The following is a 14,017-nucleotide window of genomic DNA, read 5'->3' as shown; positions in this document are numbered from 1 at the left end:
GAAATAACCAAAACCCCCTTAAGTCATTTTTTTTTACAAGGAGCCTGTCTTCTTCAGATATTTTAGCAAGCAAGCAAAAGAACGGCTGCAAACACAGGGGAACCAAAGCAAAAATAGTCATCACTTGTAACATTCACAATATGTTACCTACAATAGGTTTATCTGTATCTTAGAAGCATCACTCCCTGTAAGGACACATACAGATCAATCTAATTATCATAAGGCCCATCAGAGATCAGATGTTACTGTTTTAGGTGCCGATCTGATTATTAATTGCACATAGTGAAGTCTCCTTTTGTCTTTTTGTCCAACTGCATTGATTAACATAAGATGTCAGGGAGCAGTGAGCACGTTTTCAGGGTTCACCGAGCTGCGATAATGCAGACCTCCCCGCTCGCTCTTCCCACCATTTCTTTTCTATTCTTCACAATGGGCAAAGTTTGACCACGTTTTTCTTTTGTCTGAACTGGGTGGTTAAAAAAAAGCGAAACATTTCAGCACCAGAGGGGGAGCAAACAAAGCGAAGACCGGATTTACAAACGGTCTCGAAAGGCAGTAGAGAAGCCCAGGCAGAGGAGGCACTAAAGCAAAGCCGAAACCAGAAACAGACAACTCTTGACAAAGCATATATTAGACTTAGTCCCTCACGTAAAAAGCAGTAACAATGGGCATATATTCTCTTAAGCGCTTTGCATGACAAGAAAAAACGCATCATAAATGTATTTCTGATGAAACAGTGCCACCTAACATAAGCAGAGCAAAAGAGCTTTTGTTTCGGTGTTGCATTTCAATCAGATAGATATGAGTGGAAATGATGTATATCAGCATAAACGTACAAAACATTCAGATATGTTTAATGCCTGCAATTCTGGCCAACTAAACTTGAGCACAAAGTCAGCTCCCGTTATGAGAAAACTGAACCCACACCCAGCCTGAAGCACACGAGCTCGGATCAATGTTACATTTTACACTACGGACCAGATTAAATCATAACTTCAACCTGCCAGCCAACCCAAAACAGCCCCACCTCTCGGTGAGTTTGCAGGGGGACGAAGCCACAGGGAAACAACAAGCCACTATCAAGAGGATTTTTAATTTGCAAACTTATTCCTCCTAGAAACTTTGACCCACCCTATATTTTTAAGAAGATATGCGGCTCATATCGGTCAGGTCGCCTTCGGAATGGTTTGAGTTTTTTCATCGCTTTTGAAAAGCCTCTATATCGATGCAGAGATTAAATCAGAAAACAATGTAGAATTAGCAGCTTTGAGAAAACTGAGGGGTGGAATCGACAGCATTGGAAGGCATGAACAAGTCCAAGCATTTTGCTGAACTGGGACAAAAGGTTTTGCGAAACCAATTCAGCACAAAAGCACCTGATCATACCCATGGCCAAAAAATGCCTTATATTAAAACTAATGCAGACTGCAATCCTGCTCAAATGTAATTTCCCACCTGGGCCCCAGTATGGGTAAAATAACTTTTTCTGTCTTTCATAACTCTGATCTAAAAAGTACTGTACTATAGAGAAGCACGGAAAATGTGTCCTCAACTAGAATGATAACAATTAAACATTACATTTCATGCTGGCTGTGTGAACTGTTCGTTCACCCATGTCAAGATTTACACTATTGCAATCATTAACAAGGAAGTGCTTTATCTGGCTCAATTAGGCAGAATGGAGGACTTGCATGGTCATTTGCTCAATAAAAGGTACTTATCTTTATGATAAAGAACTAAATGCACAGATTCTAGGTCAGCTGCACTGTGTTTTATTTGTTTTAGGAAACGTTCCAAACCAAAATGTTTATGAAAGTTGCTTAAATTACAGAGAAATATAATGTAAGAAACACTGTTGGAAAAACACCAAAACGGGGACTTTTTAAATTACTTATCACACTAAATACAAATTTCCTGAAAAGGAAATGTAAAAGCCTGGATTATATATCAGTAGCTCAGTAGGTGCAAACATACATGGGGTTTACATTTTAAACAGTGAACAGATGCTGTAGGTGTGTTGATTGTTTTGAGTAGTATTGTTCCTTGGGCTAAGAAAATGCTGAGCTTAAGTGATGGGAATTCATAAAGGTATTAGGTGTTTTAATATCAGAGGTGTGTTAAATTCGCCAAAAAATAAATTATTGGAATGATCTAATTTAATAATGGGAAGGACAGAAAGTGATATGTCCATGCCCTGTCTGAATAATGAAGATGGCTGGGCTGCCACTGGCTTCACTGAAGGTGAACCGTCTGTGAGAAAAGTTGCGGAGAGAATGAAATGTTCTGCTTCATCGGTAAGCTGACTCATCTCGAGAAACCAGGAAACCAGCTCAGAGAGGGACAGGTCACATCCTGGAAGGCAGAGAGGGTCACGGCACCAGACCGGGACCCTCGCCTCTATCTGATCCATCCGCAGAACTGCTTTCACACTCCTCTGGCTGCAGCAGGAGGGACGCGAGGAGGAAGCAACTCGCCTGTCTGCAGATCGACTGTCAGTTGCCGTCGGTTCGAAAATGAGTTGGACGCACCGAGGCCGTCCAGGGGTAAACTTTACAGCTATGAGATGAAACCGTTGTTTTGAAGCGCACCAGCTGCAGGATTTTTAGAGCACCTTCTTCCTTTGCCCTCGACTGACCCTGACTTGTGTGGAGACATACTTCCGACTGTGACCACATGGAAAAGAATCTCCTTGGAGACAAAGGAATCCCACTTGCACACACAGAGGGTGACCTTACTCCTCAGTGATACACTGAGGTGTCCTTGAGCCAACAGCTGAGGAAGAGTTGATTTGCCAGTAGGGGTTGCATCACCACTGGGTGCCACGATGGCAATGGTATAAAATCAAGAAACCAGAGAGGTCTTGCCGACTTGTACTTTGTTTCCTCATTCATGTCCAAAAGAGCATTTTGGGGACAACTTGCCCAAACCACCAATAGGTGACAACTGAGACTGACCAACCTTCACCAGCTGTCTGCAACATCTGTCATCCATCCCACAGCAGCCTGTACAGAGGCTGATCAGGTCTGTGTGTCAACACTGCCAGGAGTGTGTTGTTCATGTTCATTGCTTAGTTGGTAATGTTTCCATTCAGACAGTGCAGTCATTTCATAGTGAAGGTGTACAGTAGCTTGGTTTGATGTGCATTTCTGTTTACATCTTCTGAGATCCTGTTTGATATCTATATAAAGCCATTAGAAATGAGTCTTTTTTTCGGGCATCAGGAAACCTATAATGATCAGTAACTCCCAGTAGAACACTGTAAGACAAAGAACTTCAAAGATACTTCATACAGAATACTACAAACTGAATACTTGACAAAGGCCGAAGTTGCGCCACCTACTGACAGGCTGTGCAAATCAGCCGGACTTTGCCATCTTTCAAAGATTAATTAACTGTTTTCCGATACGAGACAGATGCACTGATCCCATTTGCCAGCCACTTCTATCACAGCACAGCACCGAACTGCTCTGTTACTGGATGCTTTGCTTTCCTTGAAAAGTGTTCCGTGTAAAAAAACAATTAAAAAGTAAAAAAAATAGAAAAGCCCTCTGTGTGCTGCACTCTAGCCTCGCTTCCAAGATCTCCTAGCCTGAAAAAAGACAGCTCGGAGTGCTAATGTTCAGGTTGGACCCCAGTGCCTCTTAAGCTAGTTTCAGATCAAATTTCTCACTGCAGCCGTGTCAAGGCTGTACGTGACGACAGGAATGCAGAACTACGGCACACATGGTTCTTTTCCCAGACAAAGCTCTCCACGTGACCTTCTGTACGGAGCACTGAGTCTGCAGACTCCACAGCCCCTCTCAGGGGGATCTCACGGGCTCCAGGGGACTCCACCACTCACCAGCCATGGCCCTGTCTCACTGATAGCTATCGCACTGGAAACGTATCAGTCCTGCAAATGGATGGTTGTTTTTTTTTTTGGACGGCGTTCATCGAGTCGCAAAAAAAAAAATCAACTATTAAAAGACACCCCACTCCCACAGAATTGCACGATGCAGACTGCAAATTATTTCACCTCCCTTTTTTCCCCAACCGCATACTAAATAAAATAAAAAAAAATTCCAGTCAAACTTGCAAATATGACCAAAATTCCATTTCAAAACCCCAAGAGTATTTAAGGCACTATTAGCCAATTCCTATTGAAAAAAACTCAACACGATACCACACTTACCAGACTCTTAAATTATCTCATATTCGCTGCTTCAAATGTTGGTACAGTTGCTACACATTTTGAAACCCAGGAACAGGCCGAGCTCAGGATTTCCTTTCTGCTATTGCCAACCCGTTATACAAAACCCAACTGTAATAACACTGGCGAGCCTCTCAAGGGACAGCTCTGTGGGTATGCAGGTATTTAGCTCTGTGGCTAACCCCACTGTGCACTCTGTGGTGAAGGGTGCATTTCTTTCTGCAATTGCACATTTTTTTGTTAGCACAAAGTAATTACAGTCCTCAGTGAAGTAAACATACAGTACATCTCAAGTGTTGCTAAGTTAGGATCCAATTCTGATGCTCAGCCTATGCCTAGTCTAACCTGCAGTAAGGAGCCAACCCATATAGCAGCTATAGACACACAGCATGAGACTTCATTTGCACTCACACAAACAAGCACGCATTTTGTGCTACTCAGGTTATAGAATTATTAATACATTCTTGATTAATGTTTGCTTAACTTCGTGATTAATGTATTCACTTGTGTTGGGTTTTAAACACATTTTACACTTTTAAGGAGTTCAGAAATGTAAATTCTCCAAAGGCCACACTGAATGCATTCTATCAGTTTTTGGCAACAACAAGCCTCACTTTCTTGATATGAAGATACTAAGATATGAAGTTTGCAGAGAACCCAGTCATTTTGCTTGTACAAAAATATTAACTCCCGTACAGAAAATCATTTTTTTTTTACATACAACAGTAATGAAAATGATGTGCTCAACATATACCCAAGTTTAAAAAAATAATTCCACAAACACATGTATTACTTTGAGAGTCTGAAACTGGAATGTGCAATGAATTTTTACGGCTGCCCTGAAAAACAAACCAAAGATTTCAAGAGGCAGAACTGAGGCAGAATTTGGACGAATGGCTCAGCAGGTGGAGAACTGGAGCAGCCCCTCAGCCCCTTCTCATGGAGATGAGCGTTTTCCCACATCGGAAACTCGGGTCATGTGATCCTACAACTCCAATGTTATCAATGTGCTAGAATGCTAACCTGAACTTACCAAAAGAAAGAAAAAAATGTAAGAAAAATCCTGCATGGAAATAGCACAGAAATAGAGAGGAAGTGATCATCTACAGTACAAGTTATTCTGCCATCAGCAACTTAAGAACTCACTTTTTTAACAACCCCTCCATATCAACAGTGCCTATATTGTACTTAAGAATAGGATCATAATTAGAAGCTCTGAGTGTTTTTACAGTGTACATCCTGTTAAGATGTTTCAATTTTGTTTTCATTCTCCTAGGATTCATTTAAGAGCTCCTTTATTCCATAAGGAGGTGACCAGAACGCTGCCTCCGTTGTATTCTGCCTTCAGTGTATTAACTTCCAGCCGTGCATGTGCAGCGAATTTAGACGACAGTTTAGATTAACCTTTGGTGAAAAGCTGGGAGGCAAATAAGAAAAAATGTAAGAAGACCTGTTTTAAGGTAACTTCATTCTGCTGCAGAGTAGACAACAATAATCAAAGCATATGCTGCAATCTCATTGGCCAGCAACTTTGCATGCAGTAAATGGGAGTTTTTAAGCTCGTCTTCACCTTGGCTGATCTCTAACTGGCCTTAGTGACAGACTCATTATGATTATAATTCCTTGCATTGATTTAATGCTTTTTCATCTGACGAGATATGATATAGATACTGGAAACCCCCCCCAATTATACACAGCAGCTTCACTGTGCAGCAGATCAGCTGGAGACGTTGGAAATAACTTGAGACGGTTTACCTAACCCCTCCCTTTGGCAAAAACGTGTCATCTCTGGTTTTGATTTGACTAAAAAAAAATAAACATTTTACTTAAGAGGAAGTGTGTCAACCTTTTAGGCTTTTACCTTATTATTTATATCACGTAGGCTTAGTAGAAAGAGGTAGCAGAAATAAGCTTTTTGACATGAAAATGCTCTGAACGAGATACAAGATGACCAGTGGTGAGCTTGTGTCATTCACCTGCTTAAAGAAAGAAATTTTCAACTAAACCACTATAAATTGTAAGGTTCATTTAACCAGCTCAGCTGAGCACAGCTATGAAACTGCAGGGAAGTTGCGGATAACTTTGTGAGGTGATACTCCCTACAGGTCAGCTATTATAGGCTTCCTCTCACTTCCTGGAAAAACAAACAGGACAGATGTGACTGGTGACCTTAGGCCTTCTCTCCCAAGACGGGCAGAGCGGTGGCTCTGTGGCTCAGGATCTGCGCCTGTGGCTGGAAGGTTGCCGGTTCAAGTCCCGCGGCCGGCAGAGGAATCCTACTCCGTTGGGCTCCTGAGCAAGGCCCTGAACCCCAGCTGCTCCAGGGGCGCTGTACAATGGCTGACCCTGCGCTCTGACCCCAAGCTTCTCTCTCCCTGCCTGTGTGCCTCATGGAGAGCAAGCTGGGGTCTGTGAAAAGACTAATTCCTAATGCAAGAAATTGTATAGGGCTAATAAAGTGATAAAGTAAAGTGAAAAGATCCCCAAAAGAGAGCCAGGCACCCCAATTCATTGTACTCTCAGACCCCCCTGGCTTACATGTGGATAAACAATTCATTTAAGTTGTGTAAATGTACTGTAGTGGCATAATAAATATAATACAATACAAACAGTTTTTTATGACCCCAAACGTAAACGTCGTTATTCCACACTACAACTACGCACTGCTAATATTATAGACTAGACAGGCGTTGCCCTGTTTTTTTTAAATAGAAAGAGATCAAGTTCACAACAAAGAAGAGCTTGAATGTTCCTAAAAATAAATGTGCACAGGCAAGACACTCAGGAGAGCGCGTGCAGGGGAGCTGCAATGGGATTTCAAAGGGAAGCTCTGATCCAATATTGATTGAGATCTTGGCTTGGTTACAGTCAAGCCATCAGGAAGACATGCTTTTAATGTGCTGGGATGTACTACTGGGATGACTTTATTATCAATCAGTCACTTAGACAAATTCTAGGTTATTATAAGATGAGCAAGTATTATGGGTAAGTATGTTGTCAGCCCGATACAGAAAACAAGGGGAAAGTGTGTTTGTTTAGTCTTCAAGTGCTTCCGTAAAACGGTGCCTAACCTTGTGTTCAGCCTTGTTAAATTATGCTTCACCAGAATTAGATTCATTTTGAAACCAATTTGAAGCACAATCAAACTAATGCTATATCGCTTAACGTGAAGGAAGCTAGGTTTACAAATTAACTTAAGGAGAATTTTTTTCCCCACTTAAATGTACAACTCCATTTGGATTTTCTGCACTGATTGTCAATAAGGTATGCATGTTGTTTTCATTCACAAAGCAAACATAATGACTGCATCAATCTAATTTAAAGCACACTTGTGTGAAACAAGTTTGCAATATTTCACATAACTGGTGTTATATTCCAGCTCTGTTTCCTGTACAAACATTGCTGATTCAGTTATGAAAAGCCCAGACAGCTAAATTAAGTCTTTACTTGAAAGATGTAAACAAATGACATTTCTCAAGTGTACCAGCAGGCCAAAAATCAGACCGCACTCGTAAATTGGCCATTTTTGTTTTCAAGCACATGGATCACATTCTACAAGTAATCTGAAAGATCATATAGAAAACACAACTCCAAAACAAAAAAGAGAACATGACAATTCATATAAATACTACCAAATATCCACCAAACCCAGTGAAGGTGTATTAGGTGTGGAGCATTAGTTAAAGGTCTGAGACTCAGGGGTTGAAACCCCCAGTGAGATGCTGCTGCTGCACCCCTGACTTTGCTCAGACTGCTCCTGCAGAAAACCCCGCTGTGTAAGACTGTACTCTCGCTCTCTGCATGCTTACTGAATGGGCAACTCTAAAGAAATCAACTCAGTACAAAGCTTAAGTTCAAAACAAATTATGACCCCACCCCCAGACAAAAAAGAAGCCGTGAAAGATACAGTAGATGACAGACCAGAGAAAACCTGAGTGCAACTTTTTTTGCTGGACAGCACCTCTGAGGTCTTTGGACATGTGGGGTGACCACTCTGTCAATGCTGGGCTGAGAAACATTGCACATCACCACATACTGTACCGTCTTTAGACTCATGTGTGGTTCCTGATAAAAAAAACAAATGCATATAAGCACCACGTCACTTTTACATGGGTTACTTTGAGCTGTGTCAGCATTGCCAGTTCAACAACCATGCTGGGTATGAAGAAAGTTAGCGCAACTGCAAAAGCACACAGTCATTTAAAGATGATGTGTTAAAAGCCAGTTCATGCACCACGTGAAAATAAGACAGAGGAGGAATAACTTCTTTAGCTTCACGTCAATAGCAAAAAAGGCACATGTGAGGATGGTCCGTCTCTATACAGGTCCGAGGCCCCAAGACTTAAGGCGTCTTGAGATCTATGGTTTGTTGTGCACGTTGTAAGCTGTTCCCGTGCAAGAAGGCTCTGACTGCGAGTTGCACTGCAGGCTTGATAGTGGGGCTCATTCTTTGGGGTTTGCACAACCTACACTTCCCAAGTTGCCGATGGTTAATCATAAAAATAACAGCTACTTTGACTTTACAAACAGGAATTACGCTAAATGAGAGAACTGAAAAAAAAAGTCACCGCACAATTCCAAGTGATTGCAGCTGTTAATACCTGGTGATGTTGCAAATTGTTCACTATAAATGTCTTCTGTTGAAAAGGTGCCTGGGGCAGAAGGAAATGAGTACTAGGAGCTCTTAAAGGAAGTCGACCAGCACAAAGTCAAAAAAGCAGGAACACACTTTTACATTAGACCCGTCAAATGCTGTTAGACACAGAGGTTTAGCTCTTCCAGGTGGAAATGTGCTGAACGTGGCATACTGTAAGCCCCCTTTCAGTCTACTTGGACATGTTGCAGGTGCTGAGACCTAGATCTGGCATTTTCACTTCAGCCGCCAGACACAGCACACGAACTTGGCCACGATCCATTTCAAATGGCTCCGTCTTTGCCTCAAAGACACGTTTTCCCACTTTGGGTCTCAAACATCCAAGTAGGCGGTGGGAGATTTTGACAAAGCAAGGCTTCAAATGGGTTTCAAAAGCCCCAATAAGCCAAACTTCGGGACATACACCTTATGTGTATCGGTGTATATCACTGAATTCTCCGAAATCCAGAGCAGACTACCTGCAGCCTTGAATAAAGGTAACACTGTTACTGTAAGTGGGACTCCACAGCTCTTAGCCATTTGCCACATGTAAAGCAACAATCTAAAGCAATACCATAAAACACAGGATGTACAAAACCCTCCTTTACAGATTCAAGTATACACAGGGTAAGAGTCTGTTTTTGGATATACCTGCTACAATGAAATCAACATTGTCTATAAATAAGGAATACATTTAGGTGATTGCAAATACTGTGGTAGAGACATACTTTTTACAGTAATTTAAAATAATAGCTACTATCCATTACTGAAGAAAAGTGCAGAAACTCAGCTTGAAGACATATTTCACAGAAGTAAAATGCCAGATGTGCGTTAACAATGGTGGTGTAATTTGTTTTAGTGAAGTCTTCTTTTACTGCTGTCGGTTTTTCATAAACATAATTCACGGTCAAAAGGTACAGAGGTTACTGCAACGACAGCAGAGACAAGTTTTATTTCCACAGAAGAATTTCAGGTCTTAAGTGCACCAGTGAAATACTTTTTCTACATATTTCTATCACATGGTTAGGAATCTTTTATTCTAGTTTTTTAATAGAAACTTCGCTCTCCAGGTGGATGCTGCACATTGGTGGTGGTGGAGGGGATCCCCATTACCTGTAAAGCGCTTTGAGTGGAGTGTCTAGAAAAGCGCTATATAAGTGTAAGCAATTATTATTATTATTATTATTATTATTGTGACTTCTTATTATCTTACCGTACATGCACTATTTACATAAGTGCATCAGTGAGTTTCAGGCTAGGTACTGTATGGGATCCGTATCTATAGAGGAGCTGATCCAGTGGTAGTCTCAAGTCAGAAACAAAAAGACCAAAGCAAGACAAAGAGCTGGAGCGAACGTATTCACTTTCAGAATTAGAGGCCATGCGTTCTTCTTTGATCTCTCCTGGCTTCCCAGGCTGGGTGAAGTGACTTGATACACTGCACCTACCCCTCGAGCCCGACAGAGCTGAACACAGAATCCATCCTAAAACACGCCCACAGGTCCGCAGAGAAAACAGCAGAGGTGAATCACAGAGGAGTGGAGTGGTGGCTGTGTGGCTCAGGATCTGCGCCTGTGACTGGAAGGTTGCCGGTTCAAATCCCGTGGCCGGCAGAGGAATCCTACTCCGTTGGCCCCCTGAGCAAGGCCCTTAACCCCAACTGCTCCAGGGGTCCTGTACAATGGCTGACCCTGCGCTCTGACCCCAGGCCTCTCTCCCTGTCTGTGTGTCTGTGTCTCATGGAGAGCAAGCTGGGGTATGCAAAAAGACGAATTCCTAATGCAAAAAATTGTATAGGGCTAATAAAGCAACATTATCATTATCAAGAGACAGTGCAGGTCTCCCCGAAATTCCTGCAACCTCAGGGCGGACACAAGGGGTCGCTGTTTCACAGGAAGCCAAGGAAACACTGAATTCATTCCGATTTCGAGTCCTTCAGTCACGGTCCTACGGACCGTGGTTTTGCACTGTCTCCTCAGCCAAGCACAGGCACCAAATGGCTGAGCCTGCGGTTCCTCTCGTACTGAGCAGGACTACTACCGCAACAAGACTTCACCGCTAGGGCAAAACTCACCTGCCCCACTGTTGCCCGTTGAGGCCGCCCAGGTGTCAGTCACTTAAGACTGACAGAGTCCCGAGGCTTGCTCAAACCTCTGCCTGCTCGGGGGGGGCTGGCTTTTTGTAATCCAGCTTTGTTGCGTGACATGCTTAGTGCAATCTTTAAAACGGATTGGTTTTCCCCCACTAGTTGTCCAAGTACTCACGGGTTAATTATGTCAAAAATTCCATATGCGTGACCAAAGTCTTCGTATTGAAACAAATGTTTAATTTCACAATAATAAACCATATTCTCTTTCCCTTTTCCGTCTAATTTAACCGGGCTTGACGTCTGTGGGGATGGCTGAATTTACAAACTATAGTCAATGTTCTTTCCAGCAATCAACCAGAAACCTATAAACATATTCGAAATGCACAATTGTCTCCACAGTTTACCAGTGAAATTGCCTTGACAGGAGTTAACTCAACCAACGTTTTTTTAAAGCAGCTTACAATAGAGTCCCACAAGAGTGGGTAAGAAAAAAAACAGAAATGGGCGACTAGCTCTCAGGTTGCCAAGTTCCAGCATCTGGCAAAAAATGTATTAAATCAAACAATTATTTTCTAATCAGTTACCACAACACCTCCAATCACAGATTCTGCTCAACAGCTCTTGCTTTTTAAAGGAGTGGATATTTACTGTACCTCACAGCACCTGAGCAGCTAACAAACACTAAAGGGCAGATAAGGAGGGGACGTCTTGGAGTGTGACCTATGTAAAACACAAACTTTATTCAAACTGGGCAGCATTGTGAAGCAGATTTTAACGGAGCTGAGGTGCAATCACATGGGAAGCACGAAGAAAGAGAATTAAAATCCACAGGGATCAGTGATCTTGCTGGGGTTTTTCAGGAGCAAGAGCTACACAGGAGGGATTTTTAGAGAGTTTAGAAATTGTATTGTACGTGCAGCTGTTTCACAAGCTCTCTTCCTTTCTCTACTCTTCCCTTTCCCTGACCATGGGCTCTTCCCAATCTCTTGATCCCCATCACTCCTGCCTCATGCCTGGGTGTATTAACACCACCACATCCTGCTAAACTCTGCAGCTGAATATTTCACATTCCCTTGACTGATCTCTTCTTTCTCCCACTACTTCGTGGTCTGTGTGCAGCCTTCTGTGAGCGCCTCTTGGCCAGGCCGTCACTGCAAATGAGGAGGTGCTCTTAATTGCCTTGCCTCCTTAAATAAAGGATTAATGAAAGAAAAGCACAGTGAGCTGATGCTTTGCTGTCCTGTGTTTGCTGTTGTATTTTGTCATCTTCATGTTTCTTAAGATATCAACGACAAAAAAAACACAAAGCAAACAACTGTTAAAGTCTACTAATGAAAGAAACAAACTTCATATACCTTTGTCCTCAACCTCAACCGATGTTAATGTTATATACATTTCTCAGATTAATATTTGAAAAGGTGCAAACAAGTTTGGAAAAAAATGAGAAAGAAGAAGGCATAACATTTTTACAGAATGTGAAAGAAGTCCTTACCATTTGGTTTAGAGTCAGAAGTACTTAAGACAAATCAGTTTATGTCCTGGAGATGGTCTCTTTACTTTGTTTCTGCATTTGCAAGCAGTGCGGCGTACAGTGTAGTCCCTGAAAGCACGTTTAACAACAATAATGCAGCAGGACAACAAACACTCACAGCAACCATTAACTGTAAAATATTAACAGTGTACAAAAATCCATAACACAAGGTGGTAGAAAATGAAATAAATCAGTAAATGAGAACAATTGAGTCATGACAGATATATAGATACAAGGTATAAGATACTACAGACTGAAGTATTGCCTATGACCAAACTGGGGTTCACTTTTCCTGTAAAATAGCCAATGCAATCAATGCCCAGCATTACCACATGCTGCATGAGAGAATGCTCAAAACAGTATAGTCTTCTACTCTCAAGGTGTATGTAAAAAATCTTCAAAACTGATGCCAAAGCCACATTATCACATTTATTTATAAAACCATAAGACCACCTCAAATGATTCAAGGGCGTGTCATGTTTTCTAGCAAAACAAATGGGAACTGCTTGTCCTGAGTCGTTTGCAATATTGGTGTGAACAAATGAAGTACTCACTGGTGTAAGAGGGTACAGCTCTCCAGGAGGAACTGTAGTGCAGTAATGCCAAAGCACAAGACAAGCTGGCATCTTGTCGAAGGGTAAGTTTGAGGTAAATGACATTAGTTTAACTCCCCTACAGATGCTAAACTGGAAAATAAACTGGTACTGGCAGCTACCGTTGTATTGGGTCAGAGAAAATAATACTTTCTTTCGCAGTTTTTTTTTAAACACAAGGCTGACATTATGCCTGGGATACATGACAATCTTCTCAATTCTAACACCCTTGGAGCAAAGAAAAGAAGCTACAGAAAACTCCAGATACGACCGGTGGGGGAGTGTTGATTATGAGCGTCACAAGCAGACTGTTTTCAGCGCACAGCTGACAGAAAGATAACGATTCTGGAGAAAATGTGTCAACATATGTAGTGTTAAAGCAATACCAACCACACTCAAGACTCCAAATGCTTCACATGCTTTCAACAGCCAAGCAAATGCTCCTGCAGTTCTGTGGTGTTCAAACCATAAGAACACATGGAAAACACAATATCGGTTCTTCTCCTTGTGGAATCTGATTCGAGCTGATAAAACAAGAACTGCTTATTGGGGCTTCAGTACAGTAGGGGTGTAAACCCCACTGCAGAATGGGCAGGACTCTTTAAATATCTAGCAATTTCTTCGAATCGATGAGAGAAAAGTCCTTAGCTGGTCAAATTAAGCCAATAATTAGTGAGACCGAACAGTTCAAGGAGGACTGTAATGCTATGTGAACTGAGTAGAGTTTTATTCTATGTAGGAACCAAAATAAATCACAATCAGAGGGAATGACTTAAGGAAATGTATCGACTGTTCATTCGCTTTGGTGAATACTTGTTTACCACTAGACTTCCTTTCTGCTCTCTTCAGCATGGAAACCTTACTTCCTACACTTCCTAAAGGACAGTTATTCCCCTAATTCACGTCCTTCTTAAAGGTACTGAAGTCCACTCAGAGGCAGTTTTGCCTGAACAAACAGGCTGCATGACAAACATCTAAGAAC

At 41.9% G+C, this 14,017-nt stretch overlaps 1 protein-coding gene across 3 annotated transcripts in view; it reads right to left on the bottom strand.

The window, feature by feature from the left end:
* stox2a (storkhead box 2a) overlaps positions 1 to 14,017 on the bottom strand; it is a 97,996-nt gene that overhangs the window by 56,424 nt on the left and 27,555 nt on the right. The window lies entirely within an intron of this gene.

This window comes from Lepisosteus oculatus, chromosome 1 (genome assembly GCF_040954835.1).
Source record: "Lepisosteus oculatus isolate fLepOcu1 chromosome 1, fLepOcu1.hap2, whole genome shotgun sequence".
Lineage (NCBI taxonomy): Eukaryota > Metazoa > Chordata > Actinopteri > Semionotiformes > Lepisosteidae > Lepisosteus > Lepisosteus oculatus.
This window is presented reverse-complemented; position numbering and strand designations above follow the sequence as displayed.